Source organism: Fusarium falciforme, chromosome 14 (assembly GCF_026873545.1).
Source record: "Fusarium falciforme chromosome 14, complete sequence".
Classification (NCBI taxonomy): domain Eukaryota; kingdom Fungi; phylum Ascomycota; class Sordariomycetes; order Hypocreales; family Nectriaceae; genus Fusarium; species Fusarium falciforme.
In genome coordinates this window covers 1-15,164 of record NC_070557.1, presented here as the reverse complement: position 1 = coordinate 15,164, position 15,164 = coordinate 1, and the positions used below count along the sequence as shown (strand labels likewise).

At 42.7% G+C, this 15,164-nt stretch overlaps 1 pseudogene across 1 annotated transcript, besides 1 other annotated feature; it reads left to right on the top strand.

The window, feature by feature from the left end:
• Window positions 1-8,584: 8,584 nt before the first annotated feature.
• NCS54_01498400 lies at window positions 8,585-13,014 on the top strand (annotated as a pseudogene). Its single transcript has 2 exons — window positions 8,585-9,172; window positions 9,232-13,014.
• Window positions 8,585-13,014: a sequence feature.
• Window positions 13,015-15,164: the final 2,150 nt, after the last annotated feature.

Genomic DNA, 15,164 nt, shown 5'->3' with positions numbered 1-15,164 from the left:
GCCATATCCTACGGTAAGTGGAATCTGTTGTGGCTCGGCCAGTTCTAGCAGCTCGGCCCGGCAGCCTTAAACGAATGGCGCTAGAAGCGGCCGCCTAGCAACAAGCGTTAGAGATAAGTGGGCGAAGAATAGTAAGGAAGCGGCGGGTTGGCTTTGGATTATATATAGCATTGCGGAAGTATTATACTTTAGTAAACTACATGGTCTTTCCGTATCGATATATCTAGATATCCCGGTCTTCTTTATAAGTAATCATAATCCCTAAAGTATATATATATATATAAATTTAGAATAGGGTATATATTTTACTAGCATCATTTTATATAATAAAAAGGCAGAACGATACCTTCTCTTAGGCTCTTAGCCTCCCATCTTATTGCTTCATATCCTAGTTTTCTCTAGCACGTGACTATGCATTCCTGATTTAACTAACCGAGGTTACCGCTATATAAGAAAAAACAAAATAACCCCTCTATCGGTCGATAGGCATTAGATCGACGGCTTTTATACGCGCGTTTTATCCTTTGCCTGTGCTAGGCTCATACATCGATATATCTAGGACTTCTATATTCGTCTTAGGATGAGTCAAGAACCCAGATCTCCATCTCCATGCCAAGGGGATCCCCCACACCATCAGTAACCCCCCTCTCCTTTAAGCAACGCCCCGAACCCCCCCGTCGAACAGCTATACTTCCTAAAACATCACTTAGAAAACGTTAGTATGAAACGAAAAGGAGTATAGCTCTTGGTCTCGACCGATTCCTAGGCTTTATATCTCAAGGGAGTGGAAGTTAATGAGGAGGGCTGGTAATGCTAGGGGAGGATGAGTGATGAGTCAATCTAGGCGCTTTTCTCGACTATCCGTTACCGAGATGCAATTAAATATCAAGATGGAAGCAGATAGGAGGATGGAGGCAAGCATTCGGAAGGGAAATATAGCCCTGTATCTTCCTTCTCGGGACATGGGTAAGCTCTTGGGTCTGGTTAACCATTGTTTAGGGTGGGTAGCGATGAAGATGGAAGCGATGAAGATGGAAGTAATATCTTTACATCGGATTTATTAAGGCTCTATACGATAATAGCGTCACTCTAGAGCTACCTCTGCGCATAGGCCTTGAATAGTTCTCGTACTATCTTATCTGATGTCGAGGCCACTACCTACAGTGCGCCTTCCCTAATTTAAATATGGTTTACCTTAAATAGTTCGCTAAGCGTCGTAATTAATATCTATTGCCCCTTCTTAGCTATAGTGATATTATTTATTATATATATTGCCCTAGATGAAGCTATTTTGGATACGCCTAAGTAAATCCTTAGGCATTACCTCGCACTCTTGTACTCCCCCGTGAGCCTTTGGGCGTTGCTGTTTATCACTAAAAATATTCTAGGCTCTTAGAGTGGTTATTTAACTTATCTTCTTGCTAGTAGTTGGTTATCTAAGATATCCCTATAAGCCCTTAGCTAAATAAGGGTATTATTAAGTTTATTACTATATTCCTTTAGTATAGAGAGTATTATAATATTAGCGCGAGTTAGTTATTAAGTATTTAGGCCGAGTAATATATTACTTATAGATACCTAGGCGGTAACTAGCTAAAGCTTAAGTTATATAATATAGTTAAGTACCTTAGCGTAAATCTTTAGGCCTTATTTAGTAGCCTCTTGTTTATTCCTAAGCTATTTTATATCTATAGGCTCTAGCAAAAAATACTTAGGTATTAGCAGAGTAAGTAATTATAATTTTAAGTTAACCTCCTTAAGATAATCCTCGAGGTCCTACGTTATATTTTAAACTATATCCTTATATTTATTAAGTACTTAAAGAGTAATAGTACTAGTTTATCTAAGGGTAGGAGGGGAATATAGTTAATATAAAGTCATCGCATAAGGAAAGGGTAAGCCTATAGGTTTGCGTTAATAAGGGTAATAGTAATAGTTAATTTATACCCTAATAATATAAATATAAAGCTATTAATATCGCTATTTATATACCTTAACTTAGCTTAGTCTCTAAAATTATAGGTTATTAAGCCTTTAGAGTATTTAATATATTTAAAAAATAGCTCTTAAAACTCGATATAGGCCTTAATATATTAGGTAAGCGGGAGTTTTAAGGGAATTAATATAAATAGATTATTTTTAGAGAAGGCCTAAAGAGAGATAAGAATACCCTTAAGACTCTTAAGCTTACCCTGACAATTTATTCTCCGGCGATTTAAGTAAAATCGCCTATATAAATCGTGTTTTGCTGTCTGTGCTTTAGAGTAATATTGCTTAGAGTTAGATTAAGTCGCTAATTGGTCTAAAATTTCCTAATATTAGGGTTAGGGTTAGCTAGTAGCTAGTTGGGGTTAGGGTTATAAAGGAAAGGGGTTTATAGTTAAGAAGGACTCTAAGATGGTATTTTTAACTTATTCTATTTAAAAGCTTTAATTATTAGCTAAAGCTAGTATAATAGACTATAGATGATATTACGTAACTTAATAAGGAGTACTAGATGCTTATCTACTATGATTGCAGAGTAGTAATTTAGCCCGGTGCTAGTATTAAGTCATATTTCTAGCATAAGTATTAAATAATAAGATAGACGCTAAAGGATATTAAGGACTATTATAGTATTATGGATTTAGCTAATCTAAAACTTAGTTAACTCCTAGCTAACAGTAACGCAGTAATTAAATTACTTAATATACTATATAGTTATAGCTACGCTACATATAGGTATCTTATAATAGCACGGGATAATATTACCTATTACTAGAGAGAGATAGGACATAAGGCCGCAGAGAATTAATAGACTAAAGTTTAATTATAAACTTAGATATATAGAAAATATATGCAGTATTAGATTATTTAAGACTATAATAATATTAATAATGCATTAGATAATATTAATATAATAAGAGATAGCGCTATAAAAAAGATCATTACTAATAACTAGGCTAAGCTAAAAGTAGAAAATACTATATAGCTCTAAAAGGGCAACTTAGAAGAGGATATAGACTAAGATTTAGCATAAGTAAAGAGACTAGGCTAGGTAAGGCACTTTGACTCCTGGGATTTACTTAATATTTCTAAAGCAGCTAAGTAGATAAGAGCGAAGGCGGTAATAGCTAGGCGAGTCTAACTAGAAGATAAGTAAGTAATCTAGGAACAATAACTATTATAATAGCTTAGGCAAAGCTTTAATCGCGAGGTTAACCGCTGCTATTAGCGACTTAATAGCGTGCTAATAGAGACGCTTTAATAGCTCGCTAACATAATAGCAATAAGTCTAAGTAGAATACTATTTAGATAAAAAGGCAAAGAGGCATTGATAAGTAAATATCGGTCTATTGGTTATTAGTATTTAAGCTTTTACTAGTAAGTATATCATATTAAATATAAAAAAGCATTTAAGCAGTAGGCTATTTGCTTTATAGATAACTAATAGAGCTTACTATATAATATAATAAATAAGCTTAAGGGCGATAGATTTCCTAGTAATTATAATAGCGGCTTTTATAATAGTAGAGATAAGGAGGATAAGAGTAATAACGACGATAATAATAACGACGACGAGGCAATAAATAACAAGGGCATAACCGCTTAGTAGTATAAAGTGCTTAATAGGGCTGTTTATTTATTTATTATTACTTTAATTAAAGCTTATATTAGAGGTAATATATATATAAACCCGCTGCTATGCTTTTATATAGCACTAGGTATCTAACTACGCCCGCTTAGTTATATAGAGCCGCACTTATATACTAGCATATTAGTAGCTATGCTATAGTAGGCTTAGCTATTTTTTTTAGAGGCAATATTTAAGAACTAGCCCCGGGATTAAGATAAGCTCGAGGCAGAGATAATGCTTATATTTTAGGATTAATATATTATATAGATATATATTAGCACTTATACTATTATTAATATAATTATTAGGTAGATAGCATATAAGAAAGGCTAATATAAGAAAATAGGCAGGTAGCTATTAATATAATAGGCTAAGAATAGAGAGGCATTATTTTATAATAGCAAGCAGATCATAGTCAACGATTTTACTTATATACTCTATAGTTAAGTTATTAAAGCATAGAAGTTACTAGGTTAATTATTTAAAGGGATATAGGAGAAGGTTAGCTAAAAGATTAATATAGGTAGGATTACTAATAGCATAGTATGGCTAGGGGTAGGCTAATTATTTGCGATTAACCTAAAGAATAATTAATTAGAACCTAGGCCAGCTAAGGCAATAAAGCTAATAAAACTATTAATTTAGGACTTAGCATAAAACCATTAGAAGTAACATAAAGTTAAGAAGTAGCTTTAAGACTTATAACTACTTCGTAAAGTACTTATAGTACTTATACACATATAGGGTAGACTCCTAGGTCGGGGTCTAAAGGTAATAATACTATGGCACTGCGACTTATAATAGCTTATATAGAATATCTTTATAATAGATAAGTAGGTTATAATTATTATAGACCGAGATAAGATAAAGGTAATCCGCGATAACGCTCACAAGGTAGTATGGTTTATCCCCGAGCTAATTAGGCGCATAATAATTAGATATATAACATGGTTAATACTAGCTAAATAGGTACTATAGCGGAAATATAAGTTAGCTAAGCCACATAGAGAGCAACTAGAATTTATATAGAGAGATAATAGCTCGCAGGTATAAGATACTAACCGGCTTAGTAGATAGCTGGCATAAGTAATATAGGTAGGCATAGGGGTAAGAATCAGGGTAGGATAATATTAGCTAATTATAATTAAGATAGGACAATAAATCTAAGGGCTAATCGCAAAGTAGCTTAAGAGCCAAATAGAAGATAAGGACGAGGATAATAATATTAATATTAATCTAACAATAGGCAAGCTAGTTAACTATAAAAAAAGCTAGAATATTATTTAGGATTTATAGTTAATACATAAGATATGGATCGCGAGGTAGCATTATGCCATATATATTAGCTTCCCTAGGAAGCTATAGCTAGAAATAATTATAACATTTAAGGAGATTAGTAAGCTATAGTATTAGTTTTTAGAGGGGAGGAGTATAAAAGATAAGGGGCTAAAGCATAAAGGTAAGCACAAGGGCAAATATTAAGTAAAGGGGCAATAAGGTATTAATAGCTTAGCTTAGATAACTAGGCATAAGCGGGTAAAGACTAATAAAGCGGGATAAGATATAAAGGAGGATATAGCTAATAGGTTATAGATACTACTAAGACTAAAGGCGACTTAGCGGTCTAATAAGTAAGCTAAGAGTATATAATTAATTATATTATTAAAGATAAGTTAAATAGCGATTAATATACTACTAATAGGGGCTAGAAAGAGTATATTATTTATACTACCAGTAATAATATAGGAGGCAAGGATAAGTATTATAATAGTGCCATTCATAGCGCTCATAGATGACTTAGTCACGCAAGTAATAGCTATAGGCATTAATTATATCTGGTTTAGGTCATCACTATATGCCAGGCAAGAGGGCATACCGCGGGCAATATAGCTAGTAGTCATTAACATAGATATCGTTTCTAGTACTAAATTTTTAGGATATATAGATAGGTTATTATATATAAGCTTACTATAGCGAATATTTATCAATAAGTATTATATAGTTATTATAGATATTAGGTATTACACTAAGCTAGGTAAGCTATAGAGCTTATACTAGTATAGCTACCTAATAGTATTGCTAACTATAATGCTTCTAGTCATACTCGAGGAGTAGTTCTATAAGGAGATATTAGCTTAATCCATAGTAATAATATAAGATTAAATAATAAAGTTAAACTATTAATATTAAGTTAATTAAGTTAAGCCTAGGCGCGAGGCTATTAAAAAGTATACTATTAATGTTATATAGGAGCTTAATAAATAGATAACTAATAGTTAAAAGGGGGTAATATATTACTAGTTAAAGGGGCAATATAAAGCTATAGCTAAGGAGATTAGCTATGGGTTTTATTATAGTAATATAGATAAAAAGAACTACTATAAGGCGCAGACGGCATAGATTAAGGGTTAGATAAGCTAGTAAATTATAGTAATAACTGGTTTAGGAATAGGGATTAATATCAAAGGGATTATCACAGTAGTTTATATAAAATAGCCATATGGCTTAGTAGACTTTATATAGTAGATAGGTCAAGGAGGGCAATAAGTAAGGGAAGTAATTAAGTTAATTATTATATATAATAGATAGCCATAGCGGGAGGATTAATATTATAGCTTCATAAATAATATTAATTAGGGATAAATAGAGGCATTTATATTAACTCTAGGATATTAAAGGGCTATTATTATGGCATTTATAGATAGGGTTACGGGCGAAAGGTATAAAAATATAGTCGGGGTAGAGCTTTGCAATTAATATAAAGCATTAAGACTAACTAGTAATAGCAGGGGTAAGAATTAGAGTAAGGGCGAGGTAAAAGAGGATATAAAGAGTAGCTATAAGGATAATAAGGGTAAGGGGCGAGAGGTTTAAAAGGCATTTAGTACCAAGGAGGGTATATAGATTAGGATACTACTCCGGTAGCTAGATAAAATCACGGGCGAGTATCTAATATGTTATATCTAGCGTTATTATAAGGCATTAGAGCTAGGGATTATACTAGATAAATAGCGGTATAGGTAAAATAATAACTAATATAATAAAATAGCAGGCAAGGAGTATAATACTATACAGAGGAGGATCTAATTTAAGGAGCTATTATACTACTTTATATATAAACTTCTACTAGATTAATATAAGGAAATACAAAAAGAGGAGGGCAGCTATAGATATAAGGATAAGCTATTACTAGTAGTGCTAATATGTTTATAGAGTCAATAAGTTAGGGATATTATAAAGAAATAGCTCAGGGTTACTATAAGTAGCTCAGAGGGTTTTTATCGCTAATTAGGGGTAAAGCGATAATTTTATAGGATAAAGGGAACTAATACATATATATTATAGGAGGAAATCATTTAAGAGGTATATAAGGGCAGTAAATATTAATTTTAGGTAAGCATAGAGACAGCAAGGTAAATAAAGAAATAGCATAATATAAATTAAGCGTAATTTAAGAAGGCAAGGATTACGCTAGATTTATATTATACTATTAGTATAAGAGAATACTATAATAGGCAAGTAGTTCTAATAGATAATAGATAGGATATAGAGAGGTTAGGGAAGATATAAGGGGGGTAAATAAGTTTAGGGTTAAGGTAATAAATATATAAGAGAAAAGAGAAAAAGAGAATTAGGGTTAATATATATAATATAATAAAAAGATAAAAAAAATAAAATGCCCCTTAAACCCATAGAACTAGCTCCCGGCAGGGATATAATAGCATAAGGGTTAGGGTTAAGGTTAATAGTCGAGGGTTAAGGTTAAGAGTAAAAAGAGAGGGTTAGGGTTAATAATTAAAGGTTAAGGTTAAGAGTAAAAAGAGAGAGTTAGGATTAATAGTAAGAAAGGTAATAGAAATAAAATACCCCCTAAACCCATAGAATTAGCTCCCGGTAGGGGTACGGCAACATAAGGGTTAGGGTTAGGGTTAAGTATAAGATTAAGGGTAAAAATAAATATAAAGTTAAGAATAATAGTAAATAAAGGGTTAGGGGTAGGAATAAGGGTAAGGGTAAGGGTTTAAAGTAAATATAAGGCTTTTTAATTACTAATAGGTATAAAATAGTATAAGGTTAGGGTTAATAGTAAGTATAGGGATAGGGTTAAGAAATAGAAGTAGAAATAATAATAAGTAATATATATATATATAAAAAAAAAGAAAAAAAATTATAAAAATAATAAATAAGGTTAATAAGAAAAAAAAAAAAAAAAAATTAATAATAAAAATATAATAGAGAAAAGAAAGAAAGTAGGGTTAATTAATAAGTAAAGAGATAGAATTATTATATTAGAAATACTTAGTATTATTACTAATTATTATATATAAAAAAATAAAAATAAATTTAAAAAAAAATAAATTAAGTAAAATATATTATAGAGAGTAAGGGGATAAGAGCAAAGGTTATAAATTAAAATAAGAGTAAGGTATATAAAAGGAGAGTATTAAAATAATAAAAATAAAAAAAATAATAAAAAAAAAGCCCCCCAAACCTAACCGGGAGGCCAGTGGTAGTTTGGGCCAAACTACCATTTCGGGGTCAGGGGCACGGACGAATGGGCATGCAGGGATACACGCGGGGGTGGGTCCCAGACGCGGGCAGGGGGGCCAAACTACCAGTCCCAAACTACCATTTCATGCTGCAGCCAATCAGGATAAAGGGAAGGGCAACTTCAGGGTTAAGGAAAAAGCAAGCAAAGGAGGGAAATACAACAGAACGCGTCTCCCAAGGCCAGCCTTCTCGCGACCGACCGGGTGAACGAGGGATATCCTTTTCATATGGACATGAGTCTATAAAATGAGCGCAACTAAGGACGACCGAGCAGTTTCCCAGCAAGCGGCAATCATTCGAGGGAGAGACTATCAAGAAAAGAAAGAAAGAAGGGAAACAAGGACTGCACGTACAGTATCCTAAGAGGAGGAACCAGAGGGAGGTAGGGAAGGGCTCGACATAGTCCAGATCGCAGCCATGGCCCGAGGGCGTCCCACAGACTCGCCCGGCGGCAACGAACCGGAGCGGCAAGAAGATACAGGAGAGTCCGCCAGCTGTGTTCATGCAGAAGCCACCAAACCGGGAGAAGGGTGGCTTATATATAATGGCGAATACCGGTCGTTGATCTGCGCCTTTCACGGCTATGCGGTCTGCAGCCTCGAGGGTCACTTGAGGGACCGTCACCCAGACATCGACCATCGGGCCCGCAGCGATATCATCCACCGCCATAAGGGTCTACAGCTGCAAGGGCCGGCATTGGAGCAGCTCGTCCAGCACGGTGCGTCAAACCCGACCCGGGCCGTCAAGGGTCTCGTCGTTCACCGGGGCTTCGCTTGCACCTGGCCGGGTTGCAGGCACCTCACGCCGAGCTGGAAGTGCCTGCGGGTTCACCTCAACGGCGAGCACAACATAAAGGGAGCCAAGGCGCAGGCGGGCCTCTGGACCGGCGTCTATCTGCAAACCTTCTTTACAGGTCCAAAGAGGGCGATTTACTACTTCTGCGTAAGAATCTCGACCAGCGGTAACGATGATGCTGTCTCGGCAGCAGGAGATCCTCCGACGCCGGTCGGCAGGGGAGAAGAGCGACGATGGCAGACAGGCAGCAGACGCACCCGGAAGATCAGACGATGATCGCCGACATCACCCAAGGGTGGTCACTGCAGCAGGAGGAGCAGGAGAAGATGCAGAAGGTCATGGAGGAGGGGATCCTGAGGCACGAGACGACGAACTGGCTGAAGAGGACCGGCTGGTCAGCCCACTTCGCCGGGAGGAATCTGGTGGATATCCAAGCCTGCAGCAGGATGCCCGGCTGTGACGACGACGAGCTGCGACGGATGGCCACGGCTCTAGATCGTCTATTCTTCGACCGCTGCATCGGCGGGTTAAAGAGCATGCCCCTGATGACCCGCCTGCTCCTGGCCAGCCCCCACCCTCACGATGCCCACAGCCGACCGTTTGGGCCGCTGCAGGAGAAGACCAGCATGGATCGCTACCTGGTATATGTGAAGCGGTTCTTATGCTATTGCCTCAACGTGCTGTCGCTGGAGGAGGATGCGCTGTTTGCCGAACACGGCTTTCGCTTCACGCCTGCACAGAGGGCCAGCCTCGAGCTGCTCTGGGCGCATCTGCAGGACGAGGAACAGTCGGGCGAGGGGCTGCAGGAAGAGATATTGCAGATTCTGGCGGACTTCTGGATGCAGCGGCTCGACGGGGACCCTTTTGCGAGCCCGCTGTGGCACTTCGTCGGGGTGCTGGGAATCGACGGCGAGACGGGGCAGCTCCGACCTGCCCACCTATTCACCTACGTGCTTGCGGGACTCGTCTTCACGGGGCGGGCGCTGCTGGGAGAGTGGGCTATACCCACCCGGGAGCGGGCCGGGATGACGGACCTCGCGCAACGGTTCGCCCAGGTTCGAGACGCCTGGCTTTGCAAGGCGACATACTCTCCCATGGGCTATACGCTCAGCTTGCTGTTATACGGAAGGAAGATCGCGCAGGAGACTGGTAGCCGGCTGATGGTGTCCTGGAGCAAGGACGGCGAGATGATGTACTTCATGGGCAAGCCGATCCTGATGGAGAAGATTCGTCACATGGTGGCTAGGATGACGAAAGACGCCGAGGACCTGCTGTGGGGTCAGTTGATGTTCAAGGAGGGCGACGACGAGCGTTTCATCCTTCCTCTGGCCGGCATTGAGGATGACCTCACCCATACAAGACGAGGCCGGTCCTTCATCCATACCAACGACCTCGCTGGCAAGGAGGTCGAGATGCTCGAGGACCTCGTCATGGGCTCGCGGAAGACAGAGTTCCTAGATCGAGCGGGCGAGTGGAAGTGGGCGGGCATCAGGAAGTACCTGAAGCTGGTGAAGAAGTTCGAGGAGTTTCTGCTGCTCCTCTCCCACATCACCGGCGGCCAGCCCAGCCGAGGGGAAGAGATCACGGGCCTGCGCCTGGTCAACGGCATCAACAGGGACCGCAACGTCTTTGTCATCGACGGCGATGTTGTGCTCGTCACCCAGTACCACAAGTCTCTGGCCCACTTCGACTCGCCGAAGGTGATCCCCCGCTTCCTGCCGGAGAGGATCGGGCAGCTGCTCGTGATGTACATGGTCTACATCCGACCGCTGACGGATCGCTGGGAGGCGGACAGATGGGAGCTATATGGCAAGATGGCACCGCCGAGCGACTTCATCTGGCATAACGAGACGGGGCCATGGGAGAGCAGTCGTATGTCTGGGGCCATGGGGAAGTGGACCTCCCACTATATCGGCCGCAGGATCACGCTCCAAGACTGGCGCCACATCGCCATCGCCATCAGCAAGAAGCACGCTCGCGACCGGGGGGCCGCTCGGGCAGACTTTGAGGACGGCGACGACGATGACGAGTCGGAGCAGTACGAGGCGCCGGACGATCTGGCTGCCTGTCACACCGGCCAGACAGCCGCCAACTACGGTGTCACGATCGATGTGCTGAAGCGCTTGACGGCCGAGTCTCTGGACATATTCGGGCAGGTGAGCCGTCGTTGGCACAAGTTCCTCGGCTGCGACGCGCAGCAGCAATCGGCCTTGGAGCCGCCGCCGTCAACTTCGTCCTCGAAGCGCAAGGGTGCGGCCGAGTCTGGCGGCGAGGAGAAGAAGTGCCACCCTCCCCGGAAGCGGGCCAAGATCGCCTCGCTCGAGAAGCTAAGGGCAGGTATGACAGCAGCAGTGGGGGACAAGAAGAAGGACGACATGATCCTGCGGGCACTCCGGGCTGTCCTGCGTGATGACGCTGCCCAGTTTCGGTCACCCCAGCAAGAAGAGGCCGTCAGGTTGGCCGCGGCGAAGCAGAGCCCGCTGGTTGCCGTGCTGCCAACGGGCGGCGGGAAGAGCTTGGTCTTCATGGTCCCGGCTATGCTGGCAGGTGCAGGCGTGACCATCGTGGTGGCTCCGTTCGCCGAGTTGAAGAGGCAGCTAGTCACACGCTGCGTCGATGCCGGCCTAGACTGCAAGTCCTGGCCCGAGGCGCGTGAATCTTGGCCCAGGGTTACGCTGGTCTCGGCCGAGGCGGCTGTCACCGATGACTTCCTGCAGTGGGCCGCTGATCTGAGTGTCAGGGGAAGGCTGGACCGAGTGGTCATTGACGAGTGCCATCTGTCATTCACTGCCGCCGAAACCTACCGCGCGAAGCTCCGGTGCCTCGTTCTCCTGCGGAGCTTGGGGTGTCCCTTCGTATTCCTCACTGGGACCCTGCCGCCGCTCCGTCAACGCGACTTCGAAGAAGCCATGCAGCTCCAGGCTCCGCTCTACATACGGGCTTCGAGCCATCGGCTGAACGTGCGGTACTCCGTCCTTCGCGTCCGTAACGGACGGGGCGTCATGGAGGTGAAGAGGCTGGTGGACGCCCGGCTCCCACGTCTAGCACCGGGGGAGAAGGGGGTCATATACTGCACCAGCCACGCGAAGTGTAGAGCGCTTGCCCGGCAGCTTGGTTGCCATTACTATCACGCTCAGCGCGATGATAGCGATGCGCAGTTCCTTGCCCAGCGCGAGCAGGGCTTCCAGGCATGGGTCAACGGCGAAACACCCTACATCGTGGCTACCGCGGCTCTAGGCACGGGCCTTGATGTTGCAGGCATCGTCCATGTCATCCATCTCGAGGCCCCATTCAGCATCATCGACTACGCCCAGGAGGCGGGGCGGGGCGGGCGAGCTGGGGAGCCCGTCACCGCAGAGATAGTCGTCGAGGAGAAGGACTGGCCGGTTGAGGACCATATCCGCGACAGCTACCTAGACTTGAGCACGCGCGAGGTACGCAGTCTGATCCGGACACAAGGTTGCCGTCGCCGCCTCCTTGGCCAATGCTTGGACGGTGACCTACGGGACTGTGGAGATCTCGATGCCGTCCGATGCGATAATTGCCGCCGCGATGAGCTGTTGTGGAAGAGTGAGCTATCCTCGCAGGGTATCATAGCATCACATGCCCGCGGCAGGCGCGATGCCCTCGCTCTAGAACGTTTCGAGGCCGCCTTGGAGGAGATAGAGGAGCTTGGCAAGATGGGCTGCCGCATCTGCTGGATGTTCGATGGCGTCAAGGAGGCCGGGCACCAGTGGGGTACCTGTGGTGCCACAGCAGAGAAGGATCTGTCCTTCTCCAGCTGCATGATCTTTCAGGGTCTGGTCAACTACAAGAAGGATCCACAGGCACGTTTCTTGAGCTGCTTCTACTGTCACGTATCGCAGGAGCTCTGTCGGGACGGTTACGAGACCAAAGGAGCATCATGTCGGTGGAAGCATGCTGTAGTCCCTATGGCGTTGGCCGCCGTGACGGAGGCAGATATATGGTCGCAAGTCCAGGAGGCTGCCGGTCGAGACTTCAAAGGTCGGGATGACTATGCTGACTGGCTGGGCCGTAAGCATAGCAAGTTGGTATGCGGGCGAGAGATGACCAATGCTATGGCCGTCTTTGATCTAGTGCTCAAGTGGAGACAAACTCAAGAGCTTAGTTAATTACTATGTTTTACGCATAGTGTAATACGTTTGACTAGTTATATATAATGATATATAATGTGATGTGATAGGCAATAATAGGAAGGGAAAATAAAAATAAAAAAACAAAGGAGTATATGAGAGAGAGAGAGAGAGAGAGAAGGGGGGGCTCCCACAGTAGGTATACTACCCACATAATACTTAACGGTAACTATACATACGAATAGGACTTGGTGATAATAGCTGGCTTTAACTATATAATTAGAATGCTTATAGGAGATGGTATAAATAATATAAGAGGAGGTAAAAATAAAAGAAGTAGAAGAAAGACGAAAAAGAGAAAGATATAGTAGTCCAGGGTAGGCAAAAATAATATCATTCTAATCAGCAAAAAAAGCTCTTTGAGGCTGGCTAGACGCTTCCGAGACTCGAACCCGGGTCTGTCCCTTAGTCAGAGGGATCGCTCTGACCACTAAGCTGAAGCGCCTTTTCGCTCTCAAAGTTACTAAGGTCGAGATGGGGCTGGCACATGAGGGTATCACGAAGACGACGGCAAGGTGACCAGGTCAACGCGGCACAGCAGGCAGCCATAATGGCAACTACCGAGGGGAGAATAAGATAAAGGGAGGGTAATATAAAAAGAGGTTAGTTATTATTAGTAAAATAGTATTAGATATTTAAATAAAAGAAAGGAAAAAAAGATAAAAAGTCTTAATAATAAAAAAGAAATCTTCTTAGGATAACCCTAGGATAATAGAAGATATATATATATATAACCCTAACCTTAAGGTAAGAAAAAAAGGGGGGAAGTATATAGGCCTAGCCGGAGAATAAAAGAAAAGAAAAATAAGGAAGAGTATATAACCCTAACCCTAGGGTTAAAAATGAGAGAAATTAAGGAAAAGTATATAACCCTAACCCTTAGTTTTGCTTTAAGCTAGGAAGTAATTAGAAAAGTTGGCTTTAAGGGGTTAGTTAAGAAAGAAAAAAAAAAAAACCCCAACTTAGGCCTAACCCTAGGGTAGCCCCTAGGAAGTATTGGCTGAAAGAGACTAGAGGGGGTATTTAGCCCTAACCCTAACCCTAACCCTAAAGCAAAACGTTAAATTTTCATTTAATCGGGGAAGGTAAGAGCCTAGCGGGTGTTTCAGAGGGTTAGACCAAAGAGAGACAAGGACTGCTTAGCCGTTACCCCAAGCTTGGCCCTAGCCTTAACCCTAAGTCTAACCCTAACCCTAACCCTACCCCAATGTCGGGCTAGGGTTAGGGGGAAAAGGAGAGTTAGGGTTAGAACGGGTAAGGAGGTTAGTGTTGTAAAGGCCCTGACGTCTAGCACAAGTAGGAAAAGAAACAAAGAGAGGGTGTGAGAAGGTACGAGGTAAAGGAGTTAAAGAAGCAAGACTAACCGCTGCTGTCCGGGGGGGAAGAGTTGGAAAGTAAAAACTAACCGCTGCTGTCTAGGAGAGGAGAGTTGGGAAGGTGAAGGTAACCGCTACTGTCCAGGAGAGAAGAGTTAGAGAGGTAAAGCTAAGTGCTAGTAAGTTCTAGTTAAGTAGGTAAGGAGAGAAAAGGACAGAGGGTGTGAGGCGAGGGTTAGGAAGGTAAAAGTAACCGCCAGTGGGCGGGAGAGAAGTAAGGTAAGATCTGGGGTAAGAGAGGAGTTAAGGAGTGAAGACAAAATAAGGAGTGAAGACAAAAGTGCTGTGGGAGAGGGAAGGAAGGGGCTAACCACTGACGTAAGGGTTGGTGTAAGGCAGGCGGAGGCGAACCGCTAGTGTAAGTGGTTAGTTAAGTAAGTAAGAAAGAAAGACAAGAGCAAGCGCTACTGGGGTCAGGGGCTAAACAGTGCGGGAGGTAAGCGCTGACGGGGCTAAACGCTGACGGGGTTAAACGCTGAGCAGGGCTGGAGGTAAACGCTGACGGGGTCAAGCGCTGGCGGCGTCGCTAGGGTTAGGGTTAGGGTTAGGGTTAGGGTTAGGGTTAGGGTTAGGGTTAGGGTTAGGGTTAGGGTTAGGGTTAGGGTTAGGGTTAGGGTTAGGGTTAGGGTTAGGGTTAGGGTTAGGGTTAGGGTTAGGGTTAGGGTTAGGGTT